At 37.4% G+C, this 9,939-nt stretch overlaps 1 protein-coding gene across 1 annotated transcript in view; it reads right to left on the bottom strand.

The window, feature by feature from the left end:
• MLIP (muscular LMNA-interacting protein) overlaps positions 1–9,939 on the bottom strand; it is a 346,096-nt gene that overhangs the window by 172,039 nt on the left and 164,118 nt on the right. The gene's annotated exons all lie outside the window — the stretch shown is intronic.

Genomic DNA, 9,939 nt, shown 5'->3' with positions numbered 1-9,939 from the left:
TGGTGGCCATTTGGTTTTATGTCTATACTGTCTCTTTAAATTTCAATGTCAATCTTGATACAATCCTGATATAATCAAGATACAATCAAGATGTTCTCTCCTAATTCTATCAATCCTGGTACAATCAAGATAAGCTTTCCCAACCATGGTACTGATGACTTATTCTGTGGCAAACACCCCCTAAGGTGACTCTCCTCAAAGTCATGCCCTTGTGTACTTCACTCTTCTTCAGTCTGACTGGAAACTACAAATTACTTCTAACTATTAACATATGGCAAAGGTGGGGGGATTTTCTTAACTTTTTATTGTAAATTGAATGCAGGTTTACAGACAAGATCATCAGTTTTATATTCAACAAATCATGCACTTTGTTTCATCTCAATGATTGCATTCACCTCCCTGCACTAACAGTTATCCCACTTCCTCCCTGAGGTTCCTATTTTCATTCCACCCACCTTCTCATTCCTTGTCAATGTTGTCCTAAAGAAGATGTTGCAGTTTTGATTTTGAATAATTGACAATTCCATGATGAGCATACCTTATCAGTGTTCTTGTCCTCAAACTACCCCCCACCCACCCACCCATAGACCTATGCTTGGCTGAAAATTGAGCCACCTGGGTTCTTCCTTTCCAAACCTGAAGGGTGATTGAGAACCAGTGTCAGGTACCTAAAGTCTCTTTCAGGCCAGTAAATTTGGTCTTTTTTTTAAAATAATTTTGAGTTTTGGTCTATATTTTCTTCCACTCTATCTGGGACCCTCTAATATGATACCTTTCAGAATAGTTGGTAGTAGTAGCTGGGCATAACCTAGTTCTTCTGGTCATAGAGTCATAGAGACTGATGTGCACATGTTCCATTACTCCATTAGACTAACTGATTCCAAGCCTTCTCGGTTCTTGTCACTCTTCTTTGGAACCAGTGGTTGCACCTTAGACAACTGTTCATGAGCTTTCAAGATCCCAGATGCTATTTACCAAAGTAGGATGTTGTCTTTGTGGATTATGTTATGCCAACTGAATATGGTGTTCCCCTGAAACTATGGTCCTGAGGTTCCAGCCCCAACAACTCATTACCTTTTGATTTTTGTTAATATCTAGGAAGTTTTCATAATTTTGCCCTCTATATGCTCCAACACATTCATAGTTGTGTTTACAGAAAAGGTAAATACTCATGTAGAAATATCCTTCTTTCAAACTCTCACATAAGTGTGGGGTATATAGATATTTCTTCTTCCCTTACTCATTCAGCCTATGTTCTGAGGTTGTATGTATTATAACTATTTACCTCTATCCCCATTAGCTTGTATATACCTCCCTGTGTCTTCACCCCTCTTCATCACTCTTCTGCCACCATTCTTCTTCTTGTATATTGCCCTCCCCCTTCTTTTATATTGCCTTGCTCATCACCAGCGCTAACATGTGTCTACCTTCTAGCCAGTGATCTACTCTCCCTTCTTTCACATGCCTGATAACCATTAAAGAATGTTTCTTTTAGTATGAAAACCTTATCTTTCATTTTCACAATAATTATCTCATACAATATTTGTCCTTTTGTGATTGACTAATTTCATTCAGCATAATGCTATCCTTCAAGGTTATTCATGCTATGAGGTTTTTCACAGATTCATAGTTATTCTTCAATGTTGCATAGTATACCATTGTGTGACTATACCAAAGTGTGTTTATCCATTCTTCCATCAATTGTCATTTAGCCTGTCTCCATCTTTTTGCTATTGTGAATAGTGTTGCAATGAACATCAGTGTGCATATATATACTCATGTTCTGACCCTTATTTCTGATGGGCATATACCAAATAAAAGGATTGTTGGGTCATAAGGTATTTCTATTTTCAACTTTCTGTGGAAGCACCATGCCACTTTCCGTAGTAATTGAACCATTTTGCAGTCCCACCAGCAATATGAGAGGGTCATATCAGCCTCTCCACACTTTTGCCAGCATTTGTTGTTTTCTGTTGTTTTGAACTTTTCTATTAATGCTGGTGTGAGATGGTATCTCGTTGCTGTTTTAATTTGCATCTTTCTAATGCCTAATGATAGTGAACATTTCTTCATATGTTTGTTGACTGTGTGAATGTCTTCCTTGGTGAAGTGTCTGTTCATGTCCTCTGTCCATTATTTCTTAGGGTTATTTTTCTTTTTCTTGCAGAGGTGTTATAATTTTCTACAAATTTTAGATACTAGTCCCTTGCCTGTTATGCTGTTGCAAAAAAGTTTTTCCCACTTTGTGGGCTCACTTTTTACTCTTTTGGTGGAATCTTTTGATGTACAGAAGTGTCAAATTTTTAGTAGGTTGCAGTCATCTATTTTGTCTTCTACTATTTATGTGTTTTTTGTAATGCTTGGTAGTGTATTTATACTATGTATTAGAGCCCCTAAGTTTGTCCTTATTTTTTTTTTTATTTTTTTTTTTAGCTCTAGGTTTTACATTTAGGTCTTTAATTCATGTTGTGTTTGTTCTTGTATATGGTGTGAGATATGGGTCTTGTTTCATTCTTCTGCAAAGAGTTATGGGACTCTGAGCAAAGAACTCAGCTAGACTGTGCCCAGACTTCTGACCTATAGAAACTGGGAGATAACAGATCATAGATTTTAATGCCATTAAATTTCTGGTAATCTGTTATGTAATCATGGAAGCACTTTTCATAAGCACTTTCTTAATAGTTTCCTCCACTTTCACAGAAACTGTCATCACTAAAATCTATAATCATTTAGTTTTTCCTAACCCCAACAAGCATGTGAATCCCTTATCTTTTCTTAATTCTTTATAGATTTTGACACTTCCAATATACCCCTCAATTCAAAGATTTTTATTGTTGCCTCCAATTCGCCATTCCCTCATAGTTCATTTTCTTCATATCAAAAAGATGAGTCCTTTGCATACTCCTGTGTAAGTTTCTCTTTTCCACCTTCTCTTACCTTGATACGTCCCTGCATATTTTACTGCCTGCAATGCTCAGCACACACTGCTGGCTAGGCTGGAGAGCTTGCTCTCTAAGATGACACCACCTCTCTGAAGTCTTCCTATTGATCCAAGTTGACTTAGATGTCCTCCCCGCAACATGTGCATTCAACATGTTGCTTTTTTGTTATAATTGTTTGCAAGTGTATCTATTGTTTTAAGTTCTTTGAAGACAGGTAAAGTCTTTCAAAATGTGTTGGTTGCTTAGCTGTTAGTTGCCATGTGATTTATTTCTGACTCATAACACCCCCATGTGACAGAGTAGAACATCTCCAGAGAGTTTTCTAGGCTGTAATCATTTTAAGAACGGATTGCAGGCATTTCTCCCACAGAGCCGTTGAGTGGGCTGAACTGCCAGGACTCTTTCACTAGTGTCTAGTGTATGGAAGGAGCCGGAACAGAGAGACACAGAGAGCAGGAACATAGATAGGATCCCATCACTACACTCAGCATCTCTCCTCTCTGGTTCTGCTCTCAGGTTTGGGTAATGTGGGAAACACTAACTCTGACTTTAGATTTAGCATTACATTACCTCACCTGCCAAAGAAAACTTTGAGTTCTGAAATTAATAAATAAGGAGACCCTTCTCTTATGAACTGTATGAACTTTCTGTTGGAATATTCAAAGCATCTTGATTTTCCATAAATGTACTTCTTTTGTGCTTTGTGCTCATGGTACAAATGATCTCATCCTGGGGAAACAACAGGTCATCAACCAGGAAGAGCAGAGATTCTGAAAACCTCAGAGCAGAGACCGGGGCCTCTGCTGACTCAGAATACTCTCTTTAGATAGAAAAACTTCACTTACTTTAGAAGGTGACAAAGAAGAGGAAGACATCATAAACTCACCCTAAGCACAAAGGGAAATGGAAAGGGGGCAGTGGGATCATCACTTGAAACAAATGGTTTAAAAAATAAAACCACTCAGTCAGAGACTGTACATCAATGAAAAAAAGTAAAGCCTCTAAATTTTTAATCTTCCCCAAATGCTCAAAGCATTTATATGATCAAGAGGGCCTACCTGGAATTTGAATTACTATTTGAATTACCTCTCTTGTTTGTTAAATCATACTTTCTTTTTGTTTCCTTTGCTGTCATTTCCCAGATATCTCTGCTCTGTAAGTAGGTTGGCATTCAGCTTATGGTCATATTCAAATCACTTCCTGGCATCTTAATATAAGAAGTCCATGATTGATACTAATAGTTAATGCACTTGGCTGCTAGTCATAGGTTGGAGGTTTGAATCTACCCAGAGATACTCTTATAGATCTATTTCCAAAAACATCCAGCCAATGACAATCCTTTGGAAAAGAGCTCTACCTTGCTACATATGGGGTCACCGTGAGTCAGAACAATTCAAGGTATCTAATTATCTTGATAGAAATGTGCCATTTTTAGGAACAACTGTGGCATTACAACCTAGACACCTCAGCAGTTAGCAGAATCCAACATGAAAATTTAACCTCCCAGATAGTCTCAGTCTTCAGTCTCTAAAACCAGAAACTATGCGTGATAGGTTTTAGTAAGCAAAATACCCAGCAGATGGTACTATACTGAGGCAAGAGTCCTCAGCTCTTTACCATAGGCTATTAAAATTTTCTCTCAGCTGTGGATTTCATTAAGAGACTTGATATAATACTGTCTATAGTGGCCCTGTGGGTTAATGTGTCAGACTGCAAAGCCATGTGAATTGCAAGGTCAGTGGTTCAAGCTCACCAGCTGCTCTTCAGAAAACCCTATACAGGGTAGCTATGTGTTGGAACTGACTCAACAGCACTTCACAACAACAACAACAATACCATACGATCTGTACAGAATAAGCTTGTGAAAGGGAGAATCATTCATTCATTTTGGACAGAGTGTTCCATGGAAGCAAAAAAAAAACCACAACTCACTGCTGTCCAGTGGAATTCTGATTCATAATGACCTGTAGCTGAGATTGCCCACATCTTCCTCCCACAGTGCAGCTGCTGAGCTCAAACTACCTTTCAGTTAGCTATCAAGCACTTAGCCACTGCACAACCAGGGCTGCCTTGGGTCACACAAAGGGAATAAGAAGGTAAGAAAAATATATATATATATATTTTGTCATTGAGAAACTCCCAAATCATAAAAGGGTATTAAAATTCAGTTTGGTGGTATGAGTAGAGTTGGTCATCACAAAATTGAGACCCAAGGATATAAGAAATTTTTATATGTCTGATGTTGTTCAGTGCCATCAAGTTGGGTTCCAACCCATAGGGATCCTGTAGAGGGTTTCCGAGGAGCAGCTGGTGAGCTTGAACCACCAACCTTGCAGTTCAAATGGCTTTACAGTCTGGCATGTAGCCCCATCCAAATAATTTGTTGTAATCTCTTTTCCATGGATGTCGACCCCTAGCCATTAAACCACGAGGGAAAATTCTATGAATATTTGAAAACTAGGTACATAAAACAAGTAGCCTTCAAGGCCCAGTGGTTGAGCACTCACCTACTAACTGAAAGTTTGAGTTCAAACCCACAGTTGTTCTATAGGAGAAAGATGTAGCTGTATAGGTCAATAAAAGTTACAACCTTGGTAACCTATATGGAGTGGCCCTTATATTTATGTGCTAATGTCCAAATTCCTAACAATTTCATATAAAATCCCCCCTTATTTGATTCCAATCAATTCTTCTTACCTCATTTCCCTTACACTCATATGGTTCTTACATCCAAGATATATTAGAACAAATATATAAAACCTTTCCATACCCACAAGTTCCTTACCCTGTGCCTCAAAACATGCTGTTATCTCAAAGTTATTAAATATAGTGCAGACTTGCTGGTCTAAACTAATCATCTGTTGAGAAGTACCATGGACCAGGCACTTTACATATGGATATATTCTTAATCACAGGAAGGTTGATATTATCCCATTTTACGAATAAGGAAACAAGGCTTATGATTTCAAGGAATTTATCCAGAGCAGTATGGTTATTATAGCTTTTCTATTGCCTGACTTTTATCATTCATCTTCTTATTCTACATTCTTTCCTTGAGTAAATGCTTTCACTCCCATTGCTTCAACGTATGTAGCAAATATCTCCAGTCTCTATCTCCCTCCTGTGTTCCAGATTCATTCTTCCAGCTTATTACCGCATGGTGCCACCAAGGCATTTCAAATTCAACAGTGGATTTCTTTTCTCCTCCTCTCCTTTCAGAAGGATATTATTCTATCCTCAATTAATAATACAAACATCCATCCAATCTTTTTGGCTCTAAACTTCATTTATCTTTGGTTCTTTCCATACAAAGGCAGTGAATAAATCCAGTTAATTCTACTCCTTAAGAAGCTTTATTTCCATTGTCATTGCCTTCGCAGCAGCCTTTGTCATAGACCTTTCAGGCTAATCTCACTCTGTTTGTATGTGCATAGTTATTGCTCTTTTAACTCTAGTACTATCCCTATATAGGAAAATATTCAGATTTGTGCATCTGTGTTCAAGGTCAAAGAGCACTGATTCAACTGTGTGTTTTACATAGTATTTTTATTTCTGTCTTACACTTCAAAATGTTTAATCACTTAATGATTTTCTTAACGTAATGTGGATTTGCTTGAACATGCTACTTTAAAAATAATATTTGGGGTAAGATACATTCAACTCAGTATTTATCTTAACTATGTTCTTGGTGTTGATTGGGCTGCTAACCACAAAGTTGGCAGTACAAACCTACCAGTCATTCCATGAAAGAAAGATGAAGATGTGTACTCTCATAAAGATTTCCAGTCTCATAAACCCTACATTGGGTCACTATGAGTAGAAATGTAATGGCACTGGACATGATTATGGTTTGGCTAGTGTAAATAAAGCATTTCTTTAAACAGTGATGAAATTAGCTAGAACATGAAAATCATTATAAAAAAGGTATACATAAAAGACTGGCATGATTATACAGAGGGAGAGTTTGCTTTCACCTAAGGAAACCAAGGTGGATTGTGTGGCAGAATCAACATCTAAGCTGGGGTAGTAAAGTTGAGCAGGTTGTGAACTTTCAGTTATTCCCTAGCAATGAAGGAGACACTGCTTAAAGTGCTAGGGATACAAAAAATGAAAAAAAGAGAGACTTCTCTGGTTTGGCTTTTAGCTGTTCTCAGCCTAGTGAGAAAGAAAGATAAAATCAATTGTTACAATAGAGTGAAAAGGATTGTAATGAAGATTTTCACAAAAGGCTATAAAATATAAAGAAAATAACATGGATAGAGGAAGAGCACTAGCTCATCCTCAAAGTATGTCTCTAGGAAAATGTAACACTTGAGTGGGCCTGAGAATACCGAGTAACCATTTCAAAATGGAAATGATAGGAGGAAAAGGATTCCAGAGTGGAATCTGGATGGAATGATATGGAGTGCATACTTTGGTGATGGCTCCGAATGATGAAGAAGAGAGGTACAGGATGTGGATAGAGAAAAAAGTATTGACTGATTATGGAAAGGTTAAAAGCCGGTCTGGAAAAGCAATGAAGGAGTCCCGGTGATACAGTGATTAAGCGCTCAACTTCCAATTGTACAGGTTGAACCCAGAAGTGACTCCACAGGAAAAAAAACCTAGAGATCGGCTCCCACAAAAATGACAGTCTAGGAAATTATATGGGATAGTTTTAGTCTGTCATTGTTGTTGTTGTTGTTAAGTGTCGTCGAGTCGGTTTCGACCCATAGCGACCCTGAATAGAGTTTCCAAAGCTGTAAATCTTTACGGGAGCAGATCGCCTCATCTTTCTCCCGCGGAGCAGCTGGTAGTTCCGAACTTCTGACCTTCTGGTTCGCAGTCCTATTCGTAACCACTACGCTACCAGAGCTTAGTCTGTCATACAGGGCAACTATTAGTGAGAAATTACTTGACAACACACAATAATCACTGAGGATATTTTTATGAATAACTTAATAAATTATTATTAAACTACTGATGCTTACTTACAGGAAATTCTATACATAGCATCATTTTTTACCACAGACTGAAAATTTACTTAATTCCCTCTATTTCTGACTAAACAAACAAACAAAAAAATAGATTTGTTGGCATCAGATAACCCTATCATAGGGCATTCTTAAAACTTTCTACATTAAACTTCCACTGACTACATTGGGCTCCTGGTGTGGTGCTGTAGGATAAAACTGGACTGTGAACCACAAAGTCAGCAGTTCAAATCCATCAGCGGAGTTGGAATTGACTCAATATCACTTAACAATAACAATAACACTGGCTACATTAAACTACCTAGACAGCCTTTCTTTGGTGCTCTAATCATTTCTCTTTGGACTCCTTGTGTGGTGCTATAGAATAAGCATTGGACTGTGAACCATAAGGTCGGAAGTTCAAACCTACTAGCTGCTCCTTGGAGCAGGGTCGCCATGAGTCAGAACTAACTCAGTGGCACTTAACAACAACAATCATCTCTCTTTAGTTTATATTTGTGGATAAAAGTCATCTCATTTTAATTTCATGATGATTTAGGATCCATTCATTACTCAAAGGAGGAATGATAGGATATGGAGATAGGAGCAATGGCATTCCCACATATTTCAGGATTTAGTATTCCTCCATTATTGGTGATTATAACATTCAGTCATGACTAATGACTACAGGATCACTTTGAATCAGAATAAGCTTGAGGGCAGGGGATTTACAAATGACTTCAGTTGAGTTTTGCCTTATATTTGAAGCTTTTGTAATATAAATGATAATGGACCCCTAATTAATCTTTGCTGGAAAAAATTCCAAAGTCTGTGTTCCCCCTCTAGCTTGATCTCTACGTATTTGGTCATATGAAAACAAAATAAATGACTAACTCAGAAAAAATTAAATCTATGAATTAGAGAAAAGAGTAAATCAATGACCTCAAAATTACTTGAAGAATGATTGTCTTCTTTAACAATATGTTCTTCAAAAAGGCCACATTCCAATATTCTCTATTGACAATGGAAATACCCATGTCACCAACCAGGTTAGTCTAACATTTTTCCTAAGGCAAGAGAGAGAAGTTTAAGCCTATCACAGCTTACTGTGAATACCTTTAATTACATGATTAGATTACTTCCTCCCAATATCTAGCTGAGAATAAAATTCATAAAGAAATATTGTATGTAGTCCAGTAGCTCTGGTGGGGGTCGGGATACCACAATGAGCATCTAACATTACCAGAAGGCAACAACTGTGGTTCTTGGATGCTCAAAGGTAACATAAATACAGCATCAGAAATTGAGTAAAGGCTGCAGAAATAAAACTGGGATGGAACCAAAAATAAAATGCCTATTCTGCCATTTTGCATATGTCCTAGTAGCAATAAAAGGCCAACGCACAATTAGAGTGTTTTTCAAGCTACTTAAGAATACTTGGAAATAGCTACACTAGGAGATTCTAAACAGCCAATAACAGAGTCTTCCTGTTTTGTTTTGTTTTTCCCCTTCAAAATGGCTTCTTAACCTACTCCCTTTTCATCCTGCCACCACAGATTAGGCTCTTCCCTTATTGAAACATAAGCCCTCCACCTTGAAGGCACTGTTAAATCTTGTTGCTAAATTTTGAATTGGGATCTTCCCCTCATTTCATGGAGGCTGACTTCACCTTGCAAGTGTTCAAGAACATAATGAACATTGTATTTTCTTTTCCTTATACACTCCTATTTCCTAGTTTATCCTTTTGCTACTCTTTAACTAATTTAAAAATCAATTTTCCACACCTAATATCCAGTTGGATCTTTTTACTGTCTGTAATGCACTTCTTGATGTGCCTAGCTCACCTCTTGGTGAACTCTCCCTTACTAAAGAAACTCCCAGGATCAATCCTCTCTAAGAATTATCCAAAAATAAGAGAAAAAAAATGCCCCAAATCCATTCCAGCTAAACGTGGTACATTTTTTCCTTAGCCAATTCATGGTATAATGATATAATCTGTATTATTTTATGAATTTATTATATTATTTACATTGTGATGAACTATT

Source organism: Chrysochloris asiatica, unplaced genomic scaffold (genome assembly GCF_000296735.1).
Source record: "Chrysochloris asiatica unplaced genomic scaffold, ChrAsi1.0 scaffold00019, whole genome shotgun sequence".
NCBI lineage: Eukaryota > Metazoa > Chordata > Mammalia > Afrosoricida > Chrysochloridae > Chrysochloris > Chrysochloris asiatica.
The sequence above is the reverse complement of the archived record's forward strand: the minus strand, read 5'-3'. Positions and strand labels throughout refer to the sequence as shown.